The sequence below is a fragment of the Corvus moneduloides genome, chromosome 7 (genome assembly GCF_009650955.1).
Source record: "Corvus moneduloides isolate bCorMon1 chromosome 7, bCorMon1.pri, whole genome shotgun sequence".
Lineage (NCBI taxonomy): Eukaryota > Metazoa > Chordata > Aves > Passeriformes > Corvidae > Corvus > Corvus moneduloides.
The window spans coordinates 29,356,452-29,379,231 of NC_045482.1; the positions used below are offsets into that span (position 1 = coordinate 29,356,452).

A 22,780-nucleotide genomic window follows, 5' to 3' on the forward strand; every position below is an offset into this window, starting at 1 on the left:
TCTCTCTTCTCCTCCTCCTTCTCCGCCTACTTCACCTCCCCCTGAGGAGGATGCCGCGGTACCCCCCACCCGTGCCCGCCCACGAGCTTCCCTCCGCGTCCCGGGGCGCAGCCGGCAGAGAAAGCCCCGCGGCTCCGGGTAGCGCTGCCGGAGCCACCTCACCCCGAGCTGCCCAGCCCCGGATCGGCGGCTCCGGCCACAGCCCACCTGCGGCTCGGCTCGGCTCGGTTGGGCTCAGCTGCTCCGCGCACGCCGGCAGCGGGGGAAGAAGCGGAGCCCGCGGGGGAAGCGGTGCCCGGCGGCGATAGCGCCTGCGGTCGGCGCGGCTGCCTTTCACCCCTTGCCGGCGGAGCCTCACTCGGCAGCGGCCGGGGGTCCAGGGGGAGCCCCGGGCGCGCCAGAGCCAGCGGAGGGAGGGGCACGGCCCAGCACCTGTGGAGGGAGGCTCGCCCAGGTGGGGCGGCTGCGGATGGGGGGCGCCCAGAGCTGGGTGCGGGGTGTATATGGAGTGTGTAGGGGTGCACATGGGTGCCATATGAGCCGTGCACTGCAGAGCCTGTGGGCATGTGGTGGCTGTATAACGGGCAAATGGGGGTTATAGACCTTGTATCTATGGGGTGCATGTATGGGAAGTGTAGAGGAGCGTGCTTATGCGCTTCCTTGGGACGTGAATGAAATACATATGTGAGATCTGTGTGTGTGTTCTGGAGGAACTGCATAGCTTGCATACAGGGGAGAGCACAGAGGATGTATGTGAAGGTTTGCATGGGATTTGGATAGGATGCCCTAGGGGAGTGCATGTGGGTATGTATGGAGAGTGTAGGGGTCTGTTTGCAGCCCTGCCGTGCGCTGCCCCGGTGGCAGATACAGGGCATTGTCTCAGGCACACAGGGGACTCAGGGCTGCCCTTGCCTCCCCCACCCCCAGGGCCTGCCTAGGGCCCATGCACTGGCACATCTGCCTAGGGACGTCCAAATCTGGGGCAGGGGATTTATTTTAATAAACCGTTTACAGTTAATTGTGTTAAGTGCTAAAGTAGTGTAGAAGGAAGAGCAAACGCGAGATGGGGACAAATTGAATTCTCTTCAACAATAAGACCTCAGAACTTCTGTTTTATAATGTGGACCTGAAGACTCTCAAGAGGAAGGTAGGATAGTCACATACATTACAAACTTAAGGCCTTTTTACTCTAATATTTTAAATTTTTTTCATTTATACATGTAAAAAACCCAATCAACTGCCTATCTGAAATGGACTTACAGCCAGATCATAAACATACATAGGGATAGACATACAAAAAGCCCAGGTTCTATGCATAAAGCCTTTCTTTTCTGTCCTCTTACATTCTTCTGTGCCACAGGTTGCTGCTAGGTATGTTAATCCATGGTTTTGAACTGCTACATAAAAAGGAAAGCTCAAGCTGTAGAGAACCTGCCTCCTCACCAGGCACTGAGATACCTCTACAGGTGATGGAGCAAACCACCGCCCAGGCTACAATTCCTTCTCTCCTCTCACTGTTTCATCTCAACAGCCGTCAACGCAGAAGAATGTGGCCAAGATAAGCAAGTCACAGCAAAACTGTTCTTGGCTGCAGTGATGTCAAGAGTTTTGTATTTGCAGAGACCTCAATGTTTTCCATTTTGATTCTGAGGTGAATTTTTTCTGCCATTTATAGAGCACATGTTCTGAAACCCAAGTAGGCTGTACAGGGAGGCAGTGCAGGATGCTGCCTTTTCCTGGTGCATCATTCCTGGTACCTGAGCTCCTGTGAAGGATGAGAGCAGTTACCAGTATGAGTCCATGAAAGGTTATAGCCATCACTTTTGACTTTTTCAGGTGCAGTACAAAGTGAGTGAACTGGGGGGGAATTGCTGCTGCCTCTTCAGGAGGAGGCAGTGATAGTTTTCTTATTCCTAAGTCCTTTAGATTGACTCTCTGTTAGGAGAACAAGATGCTTTTGCTGTTTTAAAGGCTCTGGAACTTTGAAAATAGGTTAATAGAGACTTATTTATTTATTTTTATTTAAACCAGAATCACTAAAAAGGGAATCCTAAAGAAAAGTAATTTTATTGTCAAGGGTTTCTGAGTACCTCAGTCCTCACTTGCTCCATTAGATCTCTCTTCTTGTTGGTTACATCCAGCCAGACTGTTACTCCTGGGATTTTTCCTTCTCAGTGCATGGTTGTGGCATATTCTGGATTGCCAGATGTTTTTCTCTTTATTCCAAAACAAATGGACATACATCCCTGATCATTGGTGACGTGCATGACTGTCTGTCTATAGTGGATTTCAGATGGCAGTGCATGCACACAGAGTTCCACAGCTACATACCCATCAGCACATGAGCTGTTAAAACCAAGATGCTTGTTGTATGAACACTTGTTTTCTGCAGGTAAATGATTATTTGGCATTAAAGTACAGAAAGTACACAAAAACCAAAGAGCCAGGGACAAGCTTGCTTTGACCTTCTCCGTGGTCTGACTGAAGACTGTACTGCCAACACCTTTTTGGAAGGAGTTTTCTTCTCAACATATTGAACTGTTAAGAAGATGGTGCTCTGCATTATGCTTATGCTTTTCTGTGCTAATTTCTAGCCTAGACTTCATGAAACCTTTTCCTTGTAAATGTTCTCATGTCTTACCAGTTGGGAATCGCTGCTCTAGACAATCTTGTAATAATATCACTGTCTCTGCTTTCAATTTAAAATGATTGCTCAGGCCTTAAACACTCACAAAGAACAAGGCCCAGTGTTGCCAGTGAACCCACATCTGCCTTCAGCTGAGAGGGAGGAGTAGGAGGCACTTGAATCATGATGAAAGCCACTGAGTTCCATAAGGAGAGCAGACGGTTCCCCTGCTGGGTTTCAAGGGATTGACTCATTTTCAGCAGAACTCATCTTTTTTCCTGTTCTGTTTCGTTGTTTTGTTGGTTTTTTGTCAGGGTTGTTTTGTTGTTGTTGTTTTTTTTTTTTTTTTAATTGCACAAGTTAGATCAAGAAGGGAAAAAAAAAAGTGAGGGATCTCCCATCCTAGTAGAAACCAGCATGACATGACACTTTGTGTCCAGTCACAGCTCACCCCCAGAGTCCCTTTGGAACCATTTATCTTCTAGTTGGGCCTTTGTCATAAGAGCCCTCTAGGGTGCTGGAAGTCAATAGTTCCACTTCTTTAATGCTGGTGTTAAATCTGATCAAGCTCAAGATAATGAAAGTTCAGATATGACATTTAATGAATGCTGCTGGCTACAGTAATCCTGTGCATTCTTTACTGGCTGCTTGAGGGTTGTTTTTTAATTGTAAACATCCTCCATGCAGCTGCTCCAGGGACGTGTTTTGGAAACAGAGGCTGGCTGTGTTTAAAGATTTCAATTCATCTTGACCTACATTTAGATTTTTGTAGCTTACAAGCCACGGACTGTAAGCAGCAAACCCCCATAGAACTTATATAGCTTCTGTAGGGCAGGGCACAGGAAATGAGTGAAGGATGAAGTTACCCAGATGAAGTGTTAGGAAAAGTGAGTTACTGAATCTGAACTACGGGGTTCAGATGATTATCAGGTGATTAGGAGTACAAGGAGCAGCACTGCACAAAGGGAGTAAAGATAACCTCTCCTTTTGCCTTGTGCTTTCTTCCCCATTCATTCTTTCAGTTGCAAACTTTCTGTAAAATCTTCTAGGGTCCTTTCAGGATAAAGTTCAGGAGGTACCTAAACACAATTGTATCTTGATATGTGCTGCCTTCTCACTTAAACTTCTGCTCCAGAAATTGCTTAAGTTTAGGGCTTGTTCCTGATATGATGCCTAATTAAGTGGGGAAACTGCTAGAATCAGATACTTAGGAATTAACTTTATTGGGAAGTAACACATTTATCCATTTCCCAGAGCCCGTTCTTTCTTTTCTTTCTGACACAAGAGCTTGTTTGGCTTTTTTTTTCAGAATGTAAGCACTCATTTTAAAAGCAATGCAGTTTCTAGCCTCTTGAGATTAGAAGTTAATCTTCTAAAAAGGGAACCACTGTAATATCTTCCCAAATCTGCAGGCAGACTAAATTCTCATCCTCATCCTGCTTATGTCCTTGCTGATTGTGAACATAGAAAGCATTAAAAGCCTGTGATTTCATGCTGCAAATAGAGATTGAGGATGTAAGGAGGGAGGAAGCCAAGAGGTCAGACACTATGTAGTACTAACATCGACATACAACATTTAGGCCAGCATTGGTTTACTAGCTCAGGAGCAAGAAAAATGAATTAGATGTGCCAGCAAAAGACCACACAGGTAGTTTATGCCTATCTGGTGACTTGTACAGGTATCTGAGCCTTTACACTTCTATGTTTGATGGGAAAAGGCAGCAGAGCTGTAAGCATTTGGCTGCTGGGGAAATTTCAGATTTGGAAAATCAGCAGCTATTTTATCATCTTGTATTTAGAGGCTGGAATAACATATGCTAGCAGAATAAACAAAGAAAATCTAGCAATTTTATTGATTTTAATAGCAGTTAAAATGCACAACTTGTGTTTCAAACTAACTGACTGTTCAGACTAGCAGACCAAATATTTGGTTGAACTACAAATATTCTGCATCTTCATTTTTCTAAAGCCACAGGTGGTGGCAGAGAATTTCCACTTTCATACACTACAGCATTAAAACCAGTAACTACTTCTGACTGTTGCTGAATGAAATCTGTCAGCAGAGTGCTATTGGTTTTCATGTAAGTTGAGTGATGGATACAGGGAGTAGTTGCTGTGTTATGCAAACAGACACAGAGAAACAGATACCAACTGAAGCTAGGTTGTCCCTGCAGATGAATCATAGAATCATAGAATCACAGAACATCCTGAATTGGAAGGGATAGATAAGTCATCAAAGTCCAGCTCCTGGCCCTGCACAGGACACCCCAAGGGTCACACCATGTGCCCAAGAGCATTGTCCAAATGCTTCTTGAACTCTGTCAGGCTTGGTGCTGTGACCACTGCCCTGGGTAGCCTGTTCCAGTGCCCGACCACCCTCTGGGTGAAGAACCTTTTCCTGATATCCTGATATGTAGAGTACACTGTAAAGACAATCAACAGAAGGAAAATATTCCCACTCTGCACTGGGCAGTTAGCTTTGTCCTTTTTCATGGAATGGGAACAGCGCCTGCTCATAGGGAAGACATAGCTTTTTGTCCTAAAGCTCTCACTTCAGCAGAGATAAGTTCAAACTTACAGGGGGAGTTTGAGATGAATCAGAGGCTGGAAAAATTCAGCAAATATGCCTATTACTGTTTCTACTAAAGCACAGTTATATTCTGCTCAATAATCTACAGCAGAGAGCTTCCATTACATCTGGAGTTAGTGCCATTCCTATGCATACAGAGACCAGCCAAGCCAGCTAGAGTATAATTTACTTTTATTGCAACCTTCAGTCTCTAATCTCAATTTCTAGCCTAAAGAAAGAAGCACTGGTCATGGCTACATGGCTACAGCATAATTACAGAGATGCACGGTATTCTTGTTTTATTGTTCTCTTTTCTTTTTTTTTTTTTTTTTTTCTTTTTAATGCAAAGCTAAAGAATGTGAATACCCCAACCCTTGGGAATGAAAGTGAAGAACAGAGCAATAGAAACAATGTCTGGCGAGTGTTATATAACACAGATTTGTTACCCACAAGAAGTAAACATGATAAATTGAGAGATATATTTGAAGGTTACCTAACTCATGGCAATAAAATTGTTATTTGGCAAAGCTTAGATTAGGTAACTCCAACAGTTATGGGAGAGTAATGTAGCATTTGTAATTAAAAGCTTTTGCCAGGAAATTATGTTCAGTTATCAACCAATACACAAGCAGTAGAAATGCAAGAACATATTATAGTTACCTGTGAATGCAGCACATACCTGACCACGCTCCAGTGCACATTTGGGATTTCCAACCTCCCACAGCAGGAGTTTCACACAAGTAGTTCACTATCTAAATTTTGGAAGCCAATCTCAGTTACACTGTAGATATACTCAGGCTTCTGGATTTACAGCCAGATGTCTATTGCAGAGCAAGTGAAAATATGCAACTTATTCAGGAGAACGCTCCCCTCCAGGAGGGGAATGCAGGATTTCCCAGGCACTTCCAAAACAACTGTATTTGCACATCATTCAGCTACGGCACCCGTATCTGAAGGTACCATACAGATGTAGCTAGTACCGTTTACAGATCTAGAGAGAGACAAAATGAATACTTACCCCCTTCCTTCTTTTTCCCTGAAAGAGGAAAACATTCTTTTTTACCAAACTTAATGAGAGAAACCAACCTGTCTTTATTGGTGCCCTAGCTGAAAGTATTGTCAGCAAATTCCATCTAGACTAAAAGCTTTAAGTCCCTGTGGTGGTGTCAGATTTCTCAGACTTTAAGTTAAAAATGAGTTTGAGCAGATTAACTAGCTGGGACTTGAAGATAAAGCTGGCTTCTCTTAAAGAAATGTGTTTTACACACTGCTAAGTGTGCTTGGTTCCTCTTTTATTCAAAGGAAGCAAAGGAGTTTTGTGAAAAGAGCCTTCAATAGGGTCTTTTCCTTTTAAAACTGTGGAAGAGTTCCAGCCAGTCTGCAGCACTGGCTTGAACTTTGTTTTTCTCCAAAGCAAGAACCCTTTAGTTTTCAGTGGCTTCCACATTTTTTCCTCCTCCTTTTGTAAAATGTGCCAGTGAAGTCAAGTGGGTTGGATTAACAATTTTCCAAACATTCACACTAAGGACCAAAAAAGGAAATATTTAATAAATATAACCAGGAATACGTTGGAATGTTGATCTTCTGATGATCATAAGAATTTTCAGTCATAAGGTCTAATTAAATATACCAAGCTGGAAATGCTTCCAGTGACTGTTACGTCTCCTCGTTATCTGCTCAAATATTTTTAAGTCATCCCAAGTGGCTTCTCTGCCAAAACGATATTTTTAATGTGAGTGACACACATGCACAAGAGACTGCATTAAAATTCACCCAGGCTAGTGACATTTTGGCATCTCAAATCGTCTCTGAAAGCTTCAGTTTAACTTAATGCACAGGGGGATAACTGGCTATGAAGCAGTTCTGCAGTGGTAGTCGTATGTGTTTGTTTAGAACAAAATTTTTTGGTCTAAGAAAAATTTGTCTGCGTGGCTTAGTATGGCAATTGGGACTACCATTGCTGACATTCTTCAATTGTGGTGGAGCAGGATAAAAGGGAAATAAAGACATCACGTGAGACAGTTTTCCAAAAATACAATGTCACACTGTTATTCAAGAAAAAAAAAACATTTCTTCCAAGATTAGATACAGAAAACAAAAATGAAACCCAGGGAATGACTAATTAACCACTTTTTCTGATTAGGAGCAGGAGAATTCCAGTAGCACTCAGATGCTCAGAGCTGCTTTGTATTAACTAGTAAAACAAAAAACATTTTAAGAGACAATCAGTGCCCCAAGGAGCATCTCCTCTACGTAGACAAGTCAGACAAAGGAAGCTCATTGTTTTAGAATTAGGGAACTGAGGCACAGAATAATTGTCTTGTCTGCAGCCAGTCTGTGGTAGGAGGGTAATTGAATGCAGATCTCCTCACCACATGCACATTCTCTATCCATATTCCAACTGGTCAGCTGAAACAGCCTTTCATTAACTGCTCTGTCAACATACCAAGAATTACAGAAGACCAAGAAAATTTCATATGCTTCAAATCCACTTCTCCCACCATGGCATTTTAAAGTGTGTAGAGCAAATACTTACCATAGACACACTGAGTTCTCCAAGCCAGAGAGCAGGTTGGAAACTTACAGTTCATAGGGAGACTCCTCCTCCTGCGAAATTCCCACTGATACTCTAATTTGAACTCCAGCTTCCTGTTGCAGGATCAAGTTTTTATTTAAAAAATCTTTAAAATGTTCCAGTTTTCCTTTAGCTGGAAGGTGAAGCTTTATTTACTTTAAGCTAAGATCTGCCTTCTTACTGTACCTTTCCTCACACAGTGAGTGGCATTTACCTGTTCAAACACAGTAAACTGCATCATCCACACGAAGAGTGAGGCTGTCATAGCACTCCTAAAGGCAGTAAATGCAATTCCCCGCTCTACCAACAACCAGCAGAAGCCACGAATTAATCTTGTTTGTGTCAATGTAGCTTTTGGAGAAATCAATAAAGAAATAACTACAGGAAGGTTTGGGGACACCAAAGAAAGTTAGATCTGGCCACTTAGCTGAGCTAATTGACTCCACATAAAAGAGGCAATTCACAGTCCAACTCCACTTCTGGGCTGTGACACAAGGGGGGCAGAAGGTGTTCCCCAAAGCAAAGTATTTTCTTTTATAGACCTGTGAAAATACCTCGCCCAGTGGGGCTCCACAGGCCTCCTGCAGTACAAATAACCCACTGCCAAGTCAGGCCATTTGTTTTGCTAAACACAACCTTCTCCAAAGCATTTTTATGTTACACATTTGTGTATTTTATTCATACATATCTTAACCTACTGGGAACCAGGGAGGAGAAAGCACTTAGAGAACAAAGTGTGAAGGCCTCCATTTGCTCACAGGACAACTGAGCAACTATTTAAGAATTTTGGCACATGGGCCATGATATAAGCAGCATTTCAGGTGCTTAAAATGAGGTTTAGTAATAATAAGATGTAAAAGCAATAGAGGACATTTTGGTCCTTCTCTTTGGTGGCTTCACTTCACTTGAAATACAGAACTCATTTGATCTTTGCATGACAAGGAGCTTCATCAGCACAAGGGAAATTTTACCAAGTAGGAAGCAAATCTGTGATTCCTTAGAAGCCTGGGAGTGTCAAATCAGTGTTGATTAGCCTCACAGCCATCACCTCACCCGTGCCAAGTTATTCTGTCAGTCTGGCTGCCCAGCTCTTTCCTCATAAGAAGCTGTGATGCAGCTGAACCCTATTTCCTAAATCATTCCCCTGTTAAAGCTTGTGTCTGGAGCACTACCCTAAAACCTGTTCCATTTGAAGACTTGGTGTTTTCTGGTGTACAGGAAAAGTTTCCGATTCTTTCAAGTCATGATAGTTCTCTGACTCCAAAGTGTCCTGTGGCAGGGAGTTAGTTCCATAATCTAGCCCTGTGCTGAGAAAATATATTTTAAATAAATATTGGCTACTGCCTGTCTGAGACCATTTATAAGAAGAAGAAATCAAACAGTGGAGTAATTTGTGCTGGGTTAAATTTTATTCCTTAGAAAAATCCCCTATGCCCTCCTTCATCTCCTCACCAAGGACGGTTAAGGGATGCCTAGAATGTGCATGTAGGGTAAGAACTAAATGAGACAAGTTCTTGTTCCTTTTTTGTGATTGCAAAGCAAAGAGTAAGTTACAGTGGTTATGTCCTTTATTAGTTTTACTAACACACTGAATACATCCTCCTGTTGTTGGCATCTCACAGCACCAGAGGAGACAGGTCTAAAGTATAACTTTAAAAAGTTTAATTGTTTGCCATAGCTCTCAGGCATGGAGATATGATAAACTCTCTTGTATTCCTTCAGGCAACCTCTCATGTAGAGGAGAGGAGACCACATTTAACAGTGCCCTCTCGTGCCTGATGGAATAAAGCACCTGGTTACAGACCAGGTGCTCAGCTCCATATGGAGCGTTACATCCACAGCGTGCTTTGGAGAAGAGGATGTAGGGCAGCATTCAAGTGAACAGTTTCCATTCTGGAGAGAAAATGAATTAACTATACTCTAAATAAAATCATTCCCTCTCTAGAGCACTTCCAAAGCAGCAACTACTACCAGCAAGGCTGGCACAACATCATCAGCATATAGACAGCCAAATTTTCATTCCTAGAGTTAGACCTTCTCCTCCATCTCCAAAGCAAGGGCTCCCTTCTCTGCTAGAGAGGAACAAGGCTCCCCAAGGAGAAGGAAAATAGATGGAAAGCAGCTGACTCTGTCTCATGTTCACCCTTGAGCAAAGCACAGAAAAACTTCAGAGTGTCCCTGAACTTTTGGGCTTAAAATGGCTGAGCACAAAAATGAGTACCAGCCCAGAGACACACATAGTACTGAAAAGAAATGCAACTAATTTTTCCTCTCTGATCTTCCTCTGTTGTTCTTCCTGGTGTTATCCCACATGCTCAGTGTAAAATACACTGTATCTGCTTGTATGCACTCACAACACATCTCTTCTAGCACAGTGTCACTACAAATTACAGTTCCAGGGGCAGTTTCTTAATACCAGTTACACTCTTCCTTTCACCTGTGCTAGGAAAAGAGTAATTTAAAAATAGATTGTCTTCCTTGCAGCAGAGAATCTGCAGACATCAAAGCTGGCATCTCTTCTCTGCAGCCCTGCAGTGAAACATTGGGTATTCAAGTAATTTCTGATCAAAAGAGCTACTTCTGTCATGGGCTGCTTTATGCCCTTGTAGTTTCTAAATCTTTTGGCAGCCAAATCCAAATGACTACACTTACAGTAAACACTCTGTTTTCACCCAGCATGGATGCAGCTCACTGTCTGTTCCAAGCAGTGCCAGCTCCACAGGCTGCCAGCCCTGGTCCCCGTGGCTGATCCCCAGCCCAACACCAAGACAATCTGATCTCTGTCTCACTCTCGGGACAGTTCCTCCTGTGCATCACAAGATGTGGTGCTGCTTTTTGACAGATAAGCAGACTAATTCCCTGGGCACCAGGCTAACTCAGGCTTGGGTTGCTGTTTATTTGTATTTCTTGATCAATGACAATTTCATATTCTAGGTGTTTGGGTTTTGGTTTTTTTCCTGCAAAGGGGAAATTTGTAAGAGATCTTTACTGTATGAATAATCTCAGACTACATCAGCATCCTTGCAGCAGGCTTTCAGGGCGTTTACAGCTCACTCTCTTCTATACAACCTCTAATTTTCTTGAAACTTGTAGTAGGTCAATTATCTTCTTGTTCCCCCTCCTTCTGTCACATTAGCTCGAAATCAGGCAATGAGTTCAAAAGCTATTAAAGGGACACAGACAGATACCAGGATCATATAAGTCTCATTTCCTTAATAAAGTAAATTAACATTTCAGATGGTGTCTGGTTCTCATTGCTCACAGTCTAGACAAAACAGGCATACACAGGATAGACAGGGAATTAGAGCTGAAATTAATTTTTATCCTTATTACATTTTTACAGAAAAGAAATTGCAAGTTCGCAATAAGAATAATTTTACGTGGTTTTGGGGACAGCTCAAGAGAATGGCTACAGAAGTAGCAGCTGTTCATTTCTATGTTTCCAGATTTATTCCAGAAGAGGACAATGCTGATCAAAGTTCAGGAGTGTCTAAATGCACCTCTCATTAGATGGGTACCCACTGCAGACTGCACTGGTTGTCAAAGCCTTTATTTTTAGAAGTGACCTCTAAACTGTCTTGTGTGGATATCCAGTCTTCCCACTGGTTCCAGATGATGAGGAAGAAATTAGTGCAAAGACATTAAAATGTAAATTATGTATAAAAGTTGGAAATAGACATTAGGTGTACATGTGGTGGCAGGACATGAGCAGCAACCTACAAATTAATGTTGAGTTTGAAATGGAAAAAAAAAAGGGAGAAAAGCAGACAAAGGGGTAGCTTTGAAGTACACTCCAATGTCACAGCTGAAGGACTCCATCATCAGAAATCAAAAGAGAACATAGATGGATATTGCTTTATAAGTGCTCATAAAACTGGATGTGCAGGAAGACAGCTGTAATAAGCTGAATGCTGTGAGTTAATCCATACTTTTTTCACAAGAGCACTGAAGCTAATCCATACTGGCATTAGGCTCAGTAATTACCCAGTGCAGGTGCATACATTTGCTATGCCTGCAGCCAGCTTTGAAGCTGCTCCAGCACAAGCTGTTAGCTGGGGAAGGACGGCAGCTGTGGGTACGTATTTTGTACCTGGCATTCATTAAGACATCCAGTGTAGATCCCCGCCAGGACTTGACTCTGCTGAAAGTGTGCACTTTATGGATTTTGTTTCTGGAAGTGCTTTGGATACAGAAAACTCTGACTAATGCTCTGTTATTCCACCATAAGGATTAACAAAATATTAGAGTCTTTTAAAAATTATGTCGTGGCTGTAGGATTTTTTTGCCTCTATATGTGTACATGTATAACTATATGTAGGTATATGTGTGCCACTGTATTTAGCATGAAGGCACTATTTAGTCATTAAGCAGAGGACTAAGACCTTTCCAAGCCTTAATCTGGAAAAAGATGCCTAGTTTGCATCTCTGATTTCCAAAACAGACTAAGATGTCATTGCAATGCAGATTTCAACTCTTACTATTATTTTCAAAAACATTTCCTTTGAATGAGTTTGAAATATTTGAAGATTGATGGCTGTGACAGCTCAAAGGCTTAAATATGTTTTTGGTGAACTGCAGAATAAAGGAGTGGAGCAGAGCAGAACAGAAATATCATAACCAGCAGATTCTTCCAACGAACTTGTCAACTTTTCAAACGTGTACTAACCACAGCTTGCTTACATCCCTAGATCTTTGGTGTCTTTTCATCAGGATGGATGTTTCTATGGGACTATTGCAAAATGCCTACCTTAAAGATGAAACAAATCAAGTCCTGAAAAAGATAATTGTAAAGTGTGAGATCCAGATGAATTATGGTAATATCTGGCTGTTTATCAGTATGCACGCTGCAAGAGATGAGAGTCAGTGTTCCTCTCACACCCATTAACCTACTTCTACACAGAAAGTGTCTCTCAAAAGATACCTTGATAACTTTATGAGTGGGGTGTAGGTTTTTTAAGGTCTAGAAGTATTTCTGGTACATCTTGGTTATTCTTAAATCAGATTATTGCTCATATTTTTCTCCCCAGCAGTGCTGATTAAGCACCTTCATGGGCCACCTCAGAAGTGATGAGTGTTTCAGTAGAAAGAACAACCTTGCTGACCAGCTACACTTTCCAGATAGGGGTGAGAAGCATAGAAGAACAGATGTTTCCACATGTGACTAGAAAGTGTTGGTCTCCAGACATTCCAATTCCCAATGCTTTCATATACATCAAAAAAAATCAGTTGCAATTTTACCCCTTAAAGGAGAGGCTTCCTACCAGCTGTCTTTCTCTGAATACATGTAAGTAGGAAACTATGCTTGCTTCAGTTGAAACACTGCATTCATTACTTCCTAAACATCCAAAAGGCTGGGGTTACAAACAACCAAAAAAGGACTCCAAAATCCACCCCCAAAATAAACTGCAGAAAACCCCCCCAGCCTGTATGTTTTCCTGCCAGAGTTTAATTTTCGACTGGAACTGTTTGACGTGTTTGTATGCTGCACATATTGCTTTTATACTGGAGTGCGGGTTCATTAGGAACAGAAACGTGTCTCTCATGTGAGCTGGAGATGGGAAATTAGAGGCAGCCTAGTCAGATCAAAGGGAAATGTTTTCACCACAGCTATGGAGCTCAAGAAACATTTTAATTTCTTTACCACAGTCTTACAATGTAATCTGATTTGGGCAGCTTTCTGTATCTCAACCTCCCTGCTTTTAAATAGAGGTTCTAATAATAATTAATTACACATATTCTTTGCCTATTTGTACTAGACTTTCAGGATTCTTTCTCTATACATATCCCTCATCTTCTAAAACAGAATCTAGTTTGCAGTCTTTTAGCCTCATAACAATAGAAATAATTATGTTGTCTGCACAGAAAAATGGCCATAATTAATTAAGAGAATGAGCTGGAGTCTGAGACTCAGATCAGACTCCTATTCATCAGTACAGGCATTCAAGTGCTAAATGATTTGCAATAAAACTTGTAATTAAAGCTCTAACAGTTTTTCTAGTGTGAAAGACTTTTTTTCTCTGAGAACATTTGAAATAATTTTCTTTATTTCTAAAGAACTGAGCACACGAATGAGCTAGTTATTCATGGAACTATGGCTTTTAATAAGGTAATCTCATTAAGGAAAATGTAATGATAGGTTGAAAACAATTAATCAAAGAGATCTAAAAACAAATGCTTAGCAAAAAAATATATATGCTTTCATTATAGTTTGAAAACAGCCTAAGCACTAACAGATTGGCTGTTGTTAACACACCTCTACCTGAGGCCTTTAGCTGGACAAATGGTTGTTGGAAAGCCCTTTTCCTCTGAACACATAATCTTTGTCTGAGGTATCAGCTTTGTCCAGAACTCATTTGGCTTCAATAAAGCTGAATAACAAATGTTAGCATTTTAATGCATGTAACATCATCTGCTTTTAACGTGGCTATGCATGTGTGCAGTCTAGAGAGAAGGTAATGAGGAAGGGACAGTAGGACTGTGAAATTATGTATTGTATCAAAGGATGTCCAGTGCTCCATTGCCAGTACTGAACTATGGAATATCAGTACTGATAAAAACTGAAACTTTGAGGAAATTTATTTACAACTGAGCAAACTTGAGGTGATGCCACTAGTCCCCAAAATGACCTTTACACTTTGATGAGAAATTATGCCATATCCCAAATATGCCTTGGATTGGAAACACCCAAGGGCATTACATCTGCACTACTGTTTTAATTAGAGTTGATGTTTCCAAAGAAACAACATACCTTGTGCCTGCTAGAGCTAACTGGAATCCTTTGTCAGTCCAGGCATGCTTAAACTGAAAACAAAGGCATTCTAGCAACTGACTTTTGGAAATAATAGTGGAGAGGAGAAGCCCAAAAGCGATAGAATATAAATTGTGAGGACACCTAACTGTAAAGGTGGCCTTCAGGTGTTCCAGTGACTCAGCCATCCTGGAAGTGGAAAGACGGACCATGTCACCAGTCCTGGTGTCCGCTGCTGTCAGTTGTGCAGAAGGTTTTTTCCTCCTTTATCTACAAAAGGGATTTTCTTCCTATTTCATCTGATTCTCTCCCTCTCTCTCCCTCACTTTCTCTCTTCCTCTCTCTCTCACGTCTGTTTTAGTCCCAGTCCGACTTTCACTGCCATTCACTGTCACTGTAGTAAGTTGGGCCCAAGCCCTTTCCTTGAGAAATGAGGGAAGCAATGCTATTCCTATCTAATGAGATAGGCAGCACTATTTTCCCTTGCACCTTTAGAGCATTCATTCATGCTTAAATGATTCCAGATGATCAGAATTAACCAGGAGAGCTAAAAAGCTCCAAAAGTCATATAACAAAGCAAGTTTTTGTTGTATGTATGTCTCACAAAACTTACAGACTTCACTGCGCTCTGAGCTCTTCAGGAGAATTGCACATCCAATGTAATGATGCCAGCAGCATGTTCAGCATTAGAGCTCAGGGGTGCAGGAGAAAGGCTTTTCCCAGGATAGCTCCAGCTGAATTTCATGGAAATTTTTTCTGAGATCAGGACTATCACAGTCACCACTTCCACCTTCTACAGATACCTAGGGTATCTTTCAAGCTTTCACCAAAACATAGAAATTAGTTGAAAGGAAAATAAATAGGACAAGAGCATGATTTCCTCCAATGTGTTTGGTACATCCAAGGGTAGGCAATCACTGACAGAATCCTGCTGCCATACAAACAATACAATCACATATGGGAAAAGTGCTTATGAAAAATCCTGCTGAAAACTGCTGTGTAGCAAGAAGTTCAACAGCAATTCCTTGCTCAGCCTATTTAGAAAATGGGAAAATGGGAACCCATTGGGACCAAAGAATATTGCAGTTTATATGAGAATATTGCAATTTATTATCAATTATGGATGGAGTAGGAAGACCAGAATGATTGCAAGCTTAGCTAACACATCCTGGCAGCTATTAGTTTCTCTGTTAAATAGTGATAAGACTGAATAATCTAACAAATACAGGTTCTGATCCTAAAACTGAGATGCAGAGTTCCTTCACAGTCTCAGAGCCGAGACACTTACAGTGACTACAAGTACCAGATTTTACAAGCATTCTTTGGGGAACTTGGCTTGGACTGTCCCTGGAAGTTAGAGCTATGATTTATATTGAACTACCAGAGACATTCAGATTCCATTATGGTAAGAGTTTGTTTTCTCCAGTGGATAACCGAGGAAGAGTCTTATCCTGGTAAGGGTTGCATTGGAATGAAGATGGGGGCAGACCCATATACAACGTGGTATTTGTAAGGGGAGAAGTATGGCAGGAAGGAAAGGGAGAGGCTTCAATATATAAGCATAAAGCCACAAAGATTAGACCAAGAAATGCAAAACTGCTCCAGAGGAAAAAAGCACAGTCTGTCAATGTTATTGAGTGTAATAATGCACAGAAGGAACACATTAATTGTAACCTTGATTCAATTGTCAATACTCACAAGAGGTGGATGGGAACAAGACTAGTTAATGTCCCCTTAAACTGCCAGAATAACTTCTTTAAAATCCTGCAAACCCACAAACCCACCCTGGTGACTTGGCATACTACACCACCAGGCTGTCTGAGCACAGGCTGAGAATGATCAATTAGAAGCCTTGTGACTCAAGTAATGAATCTTGTCGCAAGCCTGTAAAGTAAACTTCAAAAGGAGAAGGGTTCTTTTGCTGATTTTTGGAGCCCTAAACAATTTTTCAACAAAACCCAGGCACTCTAAAATTACTTTAATTTGCAGTCATCCATGTCTCGGCAAAAGGCAATCCAGACCAGACTTTGAGTGCTTTTTGTGTGTTCCTGCTTAAAAGGTGAAGAAGCTGCTGTTCAGTTACTTCAGCAGAGGGGATCCAGCTGAAGGAGCCAACTGGGGGGAAATTTCTAGACTTTTAGAAGTTGTTTCTGGAATTTAGGAGCAAAAATGTTTCTAATTGTGGCTTCTGTGGGATGAAATGACTGATGAAACAGTGTATTTGGAAGATGTGGCCAAATCCAATGCAACCACTTTCTGTAGCATGGCTGGATGACAACAGCTTTTGTTGTAGCCGAGTAAAACAGTGGTTTAGAAATGCCCAGAGCTGTTTACAAAGGAAGAAAATCAGCTTCAGATAACTTTCAGAAATGGCCCCTTCTGTACTGTCATGGGCATGAAATGTACATGTCACCCAAGATCATGCCTGAAGACCCTTAAGCAAGAAGGGGCCAAGTACCGCAGGCACAGGACTACGTCCTGTCACTTCTGGAACCTTTGGTGGAAGTTTCCAAGAAGGCCATCAGAATAGACTTAGCAAACATCTCAGTAATTTAAAATATTAATGGTGAACATGTGTTGTAACTGCAGTTAATTAAGCGCTGATAAAAGAATCTGAGCACAACCCATTACACACTCCCTAGAATATTTCCCAAGCAGCACCAACAATAGGGGCTCTGCCGTACACAGACTGAGCCGGCCTGCAGGAATGAGCGGTGTCTGACTTCTCAGTGGGTTTGTGGGGATGATTCCTGCTCTTGTTTCCAGAGCCAGCTGCTGGGAGAGAGCTCTGCTGCAGTGACTGCGCTCTGAGCCTGGCTTTCAGAGCAGAGATTTCCCAGGGGAGGTCCTTAACCCTTTTGTGAGGATTAGGGCTGGATTATGATGGCAAAAGTGGAGTAAAGACAGTCATGGCATATGAGGGAGTCTCTGATGTGTGTTCACCCAACAAAGGGTATGAATGGGCAGGGTTGTGACTCCTCAGTCTGTATACACACTGCTCACTGTTATCTCAGATGACATTGTGATTGCAGGTGTGATTACCTCTTGCAGAGGGAAGGTTGTTAGTGACTCTCAGAGGCTTCCTAAAAGCACAGCAGTGATTGCAGGACCCTGTTCAGGAGTGCTCCTGGGAAGAACCAGGAACCTTGAACAGGCAGATGCCTATATTTGCTCAGTATATGTTACCCTGAACAAATTGGATTGGTGACGGATAGTATTTTTAAAATAAAAACAGTGAGTGCTTTTGAAAAAACTCACTTCAAAGTCTGATCTGAGCCTGTTGTTCCTCAGTAAATGGCTGCTATGAAAGCAGCCACTTAAACTCTTGCTTCACTGCTTACAGGGTGGCTTCACTGTTCTCTCACAAAGAGGGTCATGGTTTAAAAGATGGACAAGGTGAGAACATTCCCATATGTTTGGTGTTACAGAAGGCAGGTAAAAATCAGTAGTCCTTGAACATCGTGTTCTTGCCCAGGGGCCTGTGTGAGACATAAAAATGCCACACTGAAAATTCTTTGAATGGAAAGGAAACTTTGGTTGGAGACGACACTTGAGCTGGAGAGAGCTCAGTGTCATGGTGAACTGCTGCATCTCTGCAGACTGGGAGGGAAGGGGGACGAAGGTTCAGGGAGTATATGGGAACATCCTCCCAGTGCTGTCTGTCTGAAGTCTTGGGGAGTACAGCAGAGTACTTGGCCCTGGTTTGCTTGTGTTTCTTGGAAAGAGGGTGCTGGGGCAAGGGTGATGTTGGGATGATCTTAGTACTGAGACTAACTATGGAATAGAACTGGCATTCCCCGGGGAATAAAGGGAACCAGAAACTGATGTTAAAGCTATTTATATTCTAGATTAGGCCAAGAAAAATAGTTTACACTTAGCTTAATATCATAATTGCAAGTCCAAAACCATCACTGCTAGCTTCTAAATACAGAATAGAATCTGGGAGGAGGCAGTAAGAAAATATATGTTTTGGCTTTATGATTGCAGCAGAGAAATAGCCAGAATTCATCATGGACTTGGACAAAACCAGGAGTCTTAAAAGAAATAATACTTCTAAGTGGTCTTTAGACATTCAAATGTCTAAAGAGCCTACAAACCACATAATGTTAAGTGTAGCACAGAAGGCCACTACACTTTGAGCAGTTCAAGCTGCTCTTTTTAAAGGCAGTCAGTGAAGCACCAATTTTACACTGTCTTTGGAACACAGTGTAAAAACTTCAGTAATGGATATTCCCATGCATGCAAAAAGGAGATTTTCACCACGTGCCCCTGCCTCTGAACTTGCAATACTACTGGTGTCACTTCATGACTGGGGATTGTTGCATGACAGTGCACTGTGACTCCAGTCTTGTTGGGCCAGAAGTACAACTGGAGAACCTTTGGACAATATTCTCTCCATTCTGTGCCCTGATAAACAGAAGATGTCTGTGAAAGCATTGGTCTTTCAGTTCAGCTTGCTGTTGGGTCTTCAAATAGTGAAATTGTTCACTGATGGTGCATTTAGGTATGACCACAGGATCTGTGTAAATCTGAATTCCATGGTTGACACATCTTGCTCACATACGATTTTATCCCTGAAAAAGATCCCCATGTAACTGTGGCATTTTCACCAAGCCTTGGGATGGAAAGCAGTGTGGACTGCTTACAGAGAGGCACCTTTCCCTTCCTCACTGCAGTAAAACGCAAAAAGCTAGAGTGGATACACTTCCCAAGACTGTTACAGAACACACAAACAATCCATTTTCACAGATTAAGAGAAATCTGGAGACTAAAGAAACCATCTTCTTCTCTACCAAAAAGATTTCTCAGCTTATATACTGTGTATGTAAATACCATATGTGTACAAGTGTACAACCTTAAAGAGAAAACAACAAACTCACCCTATGCTTATGCTGAAGAGAGACCTGATCATCTGCAATACGAATCAAAGGCTGGGGAAAAGCTGTTCTCTTCTGTAGTGGTTTGGTCCAAAATATTCATACTATTTACCTTCTGTGAGGTAAGAATTAGGAGAAAAGCGAAGCAGGCACCACATCACTTCCGGGATGATGCTTTGCTAACCCATGACATCTTCAGGCTCCTGTCTGGTTACAGCTCAAACTGCAAGAACAGTCATGAAAGTGACAGTGACTCTTCATTTCACTTTAAAGCAGAGGTTAAAGTAAGCTCAGCAGTAAGACTTCATCTCCTACTTGTTTGACTCCTCTGTACCTAAGGCTCTGCAGGCAAAATCCCTGACTCATGTAAGTGAAGACTCCTGAATATCCCTGCAGCTGGCTGAAGGAGAAGAGACTCTAGGACTTTGTTGTGCAAGGAAATTATGGAAGCAATTCCCTGAATTTTGGGGAAGACAGATGCTATCTCTAACACTATTTGCCTTAATCTTGAAGAACCACTTGAGATGGGCTGCCTGAGCTTAAACAGAAACACATCATTAATGTGGGTAGTCTGATCGACCTAGGATGGTTTAGTTAAATCTGTGTTTGGACTGAATTGTGTGTCATACCCACTTTAATACCTCAAATCTGACTTGACATTTTCATCTCTAAGTTCTAGTGCTGTGGCAGGTGTGCAGCCCTGTTCTGGCTGATCAAACTTGAATATTCATCTACAATATTTGGGGACCACTGTGAAGTGACTAAACCTATTACTTTTTTTTTTTTTTTCTTTTTGCCTTAGTTTCTCTGATCTAACAAAGAAAATGTTTCTTTCCCTTCTAAGAAAAAAACCCACCCTCGTTAAGAATACCTGCATTAAGTCAGAGACTCAAGAAAGGTACTTGAGGTAACAGCAGCAATCCCTGGGTTGTTTGGAGCTTTTTTTGTTAAATACTTTGTGAAATATTGAGGTCTAAAACCTCCCTTCCATGGGCAAGTGAATGATGTTGCCACTTGACCTCAACTGGTGTCCCAGGTAACTTTAACACACACAGATGCAATACTGGCTTCACTTTGGCAAATAAGGCAGCTTTTGCTCCTTATGAAGTTTTTGATGGAATTGGACACAGTAGTAAGGCAGCAATCCTTTGTGTTTGCAGGGAGCAATTACCATTCCCCAGTTCTTGGAATGGAACACTGGATTATAGGCACTTATTGCTCAAGAAACCAGAGCAGGGAATTATATGTGGGTTAAACTCGAATATTCTGGAGTATTGCCCAATCTTTTCCATGTTCCACAAGGGAAAGGGTTCATAAAGGAAAAAGAGCTTGATGGCATGTTTTAAAGAGTTCCTTTTCTTCCCCTATCACTGGAAGGTGCAGATGACAACTTCACAGAATATTATTTGTAAAAATGAAACTCTTGTAACTTCTGTGTTTATACGAAAAACCTACATGAGGCTACATAAAATCATAGAATGGTTTGGGTCGGAAGGGATGTTAAAGACCCTCTAGTTCCAAACCCCTGCCCTAGGCAGAGACACCTTCCCCTACAGCAGGTTGTTCAAAGCCTAGTACAGCCTGTTGTCCAACCTGGTCTCAAACACTTACAGGGTTGGGGCATACACAAGTTTTGGGGGAAACCTCCTCTCATGCCTCACCAGTCTCATAATGAAAACTTCTTTCATAATATCTAATCATGAGTACTGGTGTTGCAGTTTGAGCTGTCCAAGTGAATCCATACAACAGAAGAGATGTTTCATAGCAGCTGTTACTGAACATGTAGCAGTGCTCATTCATAATGCCCATATATGGGGAATTTTACATTTCATTAAGTTGCTATAGCTCTGACTGACATTTTGGAGAACAAAACAAAGGACCATTTAAAAAAAAGTCTCCTCCTTCCTGTCTCTTCTAAGTTTCTCCTCCTTGGAAGTGGACACACATTTCAAACCTGCTCCTATGCCATTATGCCCAAGAGTATGTTCCCAGTCATCTCCTGGTTTCATAGAACTGACCTTGTGAAGGCAAACAGGAAACAAGTAAGATGATGAAACATCTTCCCCCATTGAGGTAAAAGTGAGTGTAAATGCTCTCAACACCAGAACAATGTGCTTGAGCATCCTGACACCACAGCTGCCTTAACATACACTGCCATTAGCTTTGGCCAGGAGGAATACCCTCCTTCAAATGGAGAAAGTCCTGGCTGCAAGGAGAAAACTGAATGAGTTGTCTACTAGTGAATATTCTTCCCATCTTTTTTCAGCTATCTTGTGAGTTCTAAAGACTAGAGTTTATTGTCTTTAACCCACACCATAACAGTAGTTTAAACTTTCCTTAGTTTCTACACTGAAACTACTCGTAAATACTTAATTAAAACCTGTTCACTTTCATACCATCAACCTTATTTTGAATCTGAGCACAATGAGTGTGGAGAATACTCAGAAATCCAGGCCAAGCCTTAAAAGCATTCTACATGACTGAAGTCACTATTTAGTCTAACTTTCCTTTTTCAAAGCAGGAGTGCCAGTTGGCATCTTCTGTAGTGTGTGTTCTCTTCATACCTTTGTATGACTCAGTTACCAGTAACTAAAATAATCACAGACCTGCTCCCCAGCACAATGCATGGACAGCATCCTAACTTTAGGATGTGTCCACTCAAAGAGATAACCATGATGGACTTTTCTCCTACATGGAAACATACAAGAAAAGAGTGCCAGGAAGGACAACAATGTTTTCTAGGAAAAAAATAATCAGCAATTCTGCAGAAAAAGCAGTCTTAAATAGAGGTCTTTATACTGCTGTTCCTTTTCCAAAGATATGTTGCCTGAAAAACAGCTCTGAAGCACTGCTGAGGGTGTAAGACACACAGAATGGTAGCAATACCAGCTTCCCATACCTGTAACTTAAACACTTACATTATGCATACTCTTGAGACTGAGATTTGGAAAAGCCTGTCTGGGAGAACAACAGACTGGAATCATTCCCTGCTCCACTCCCATTCCTGTGAGAGCCAATTCGGGTGATTCAGTCCAGACTCTCTGTATTTATGTCCAAGAGATGTTTGACACCTCAACAATTGTAGAATTTCCATGCCTTCCTCATGCTGTGTATTCTGGTGCTTTCCTAACTGTACTGGTTTGCCAGCTTTCAGCTAAAGCCTCGTTTGCCTCCTTTGTGTCAGCTCTGCTGCTTCTGTTCCTCAGCATCTTTCTGTTCTGTGTTTATCCACGGGTTCTACATTCCCTTTAACTTTAGATAAAAGGCAAACATTTGTAAAAAGCATGCCCTATAACAGAATTGTAGAAAACAACAGAACTTTGATGATTCTTTTCTTGCCCTTGTCTGGACTCTCCACTTCATTTTTCCTTCAAGTACAATGCTC

General features: G+C 41.7%; 1 long non-coding RNA gene across 3 annotated transcripts in view; it reads left to right on the forward strand.

The window, feature by feature from the left end:
* LOC116446825 overlaps positions 1-22,780 on the forward strand; it is a 30,624-nt gene that overhangs the window by 83 nt on the left and 7,761 nt on the right. The window contains exon 1 of one of the 3 annotated variants that reach the window (XR_004241396.1): positions 4-454. The exons of 1 other annotated variant lie outside the window; for it this stretch is intronic. This is a non-coding gene — a long non-coding RNA (uncharacterized LOC116446825). Of the gene's footprint in view, positions 1-3; positions 455-13,822; positions 13,877-22,780 lie in introns of those variants that run through there. One more of the 3 variants, XR_004241397.1, reaches the window with a different exon arrangement.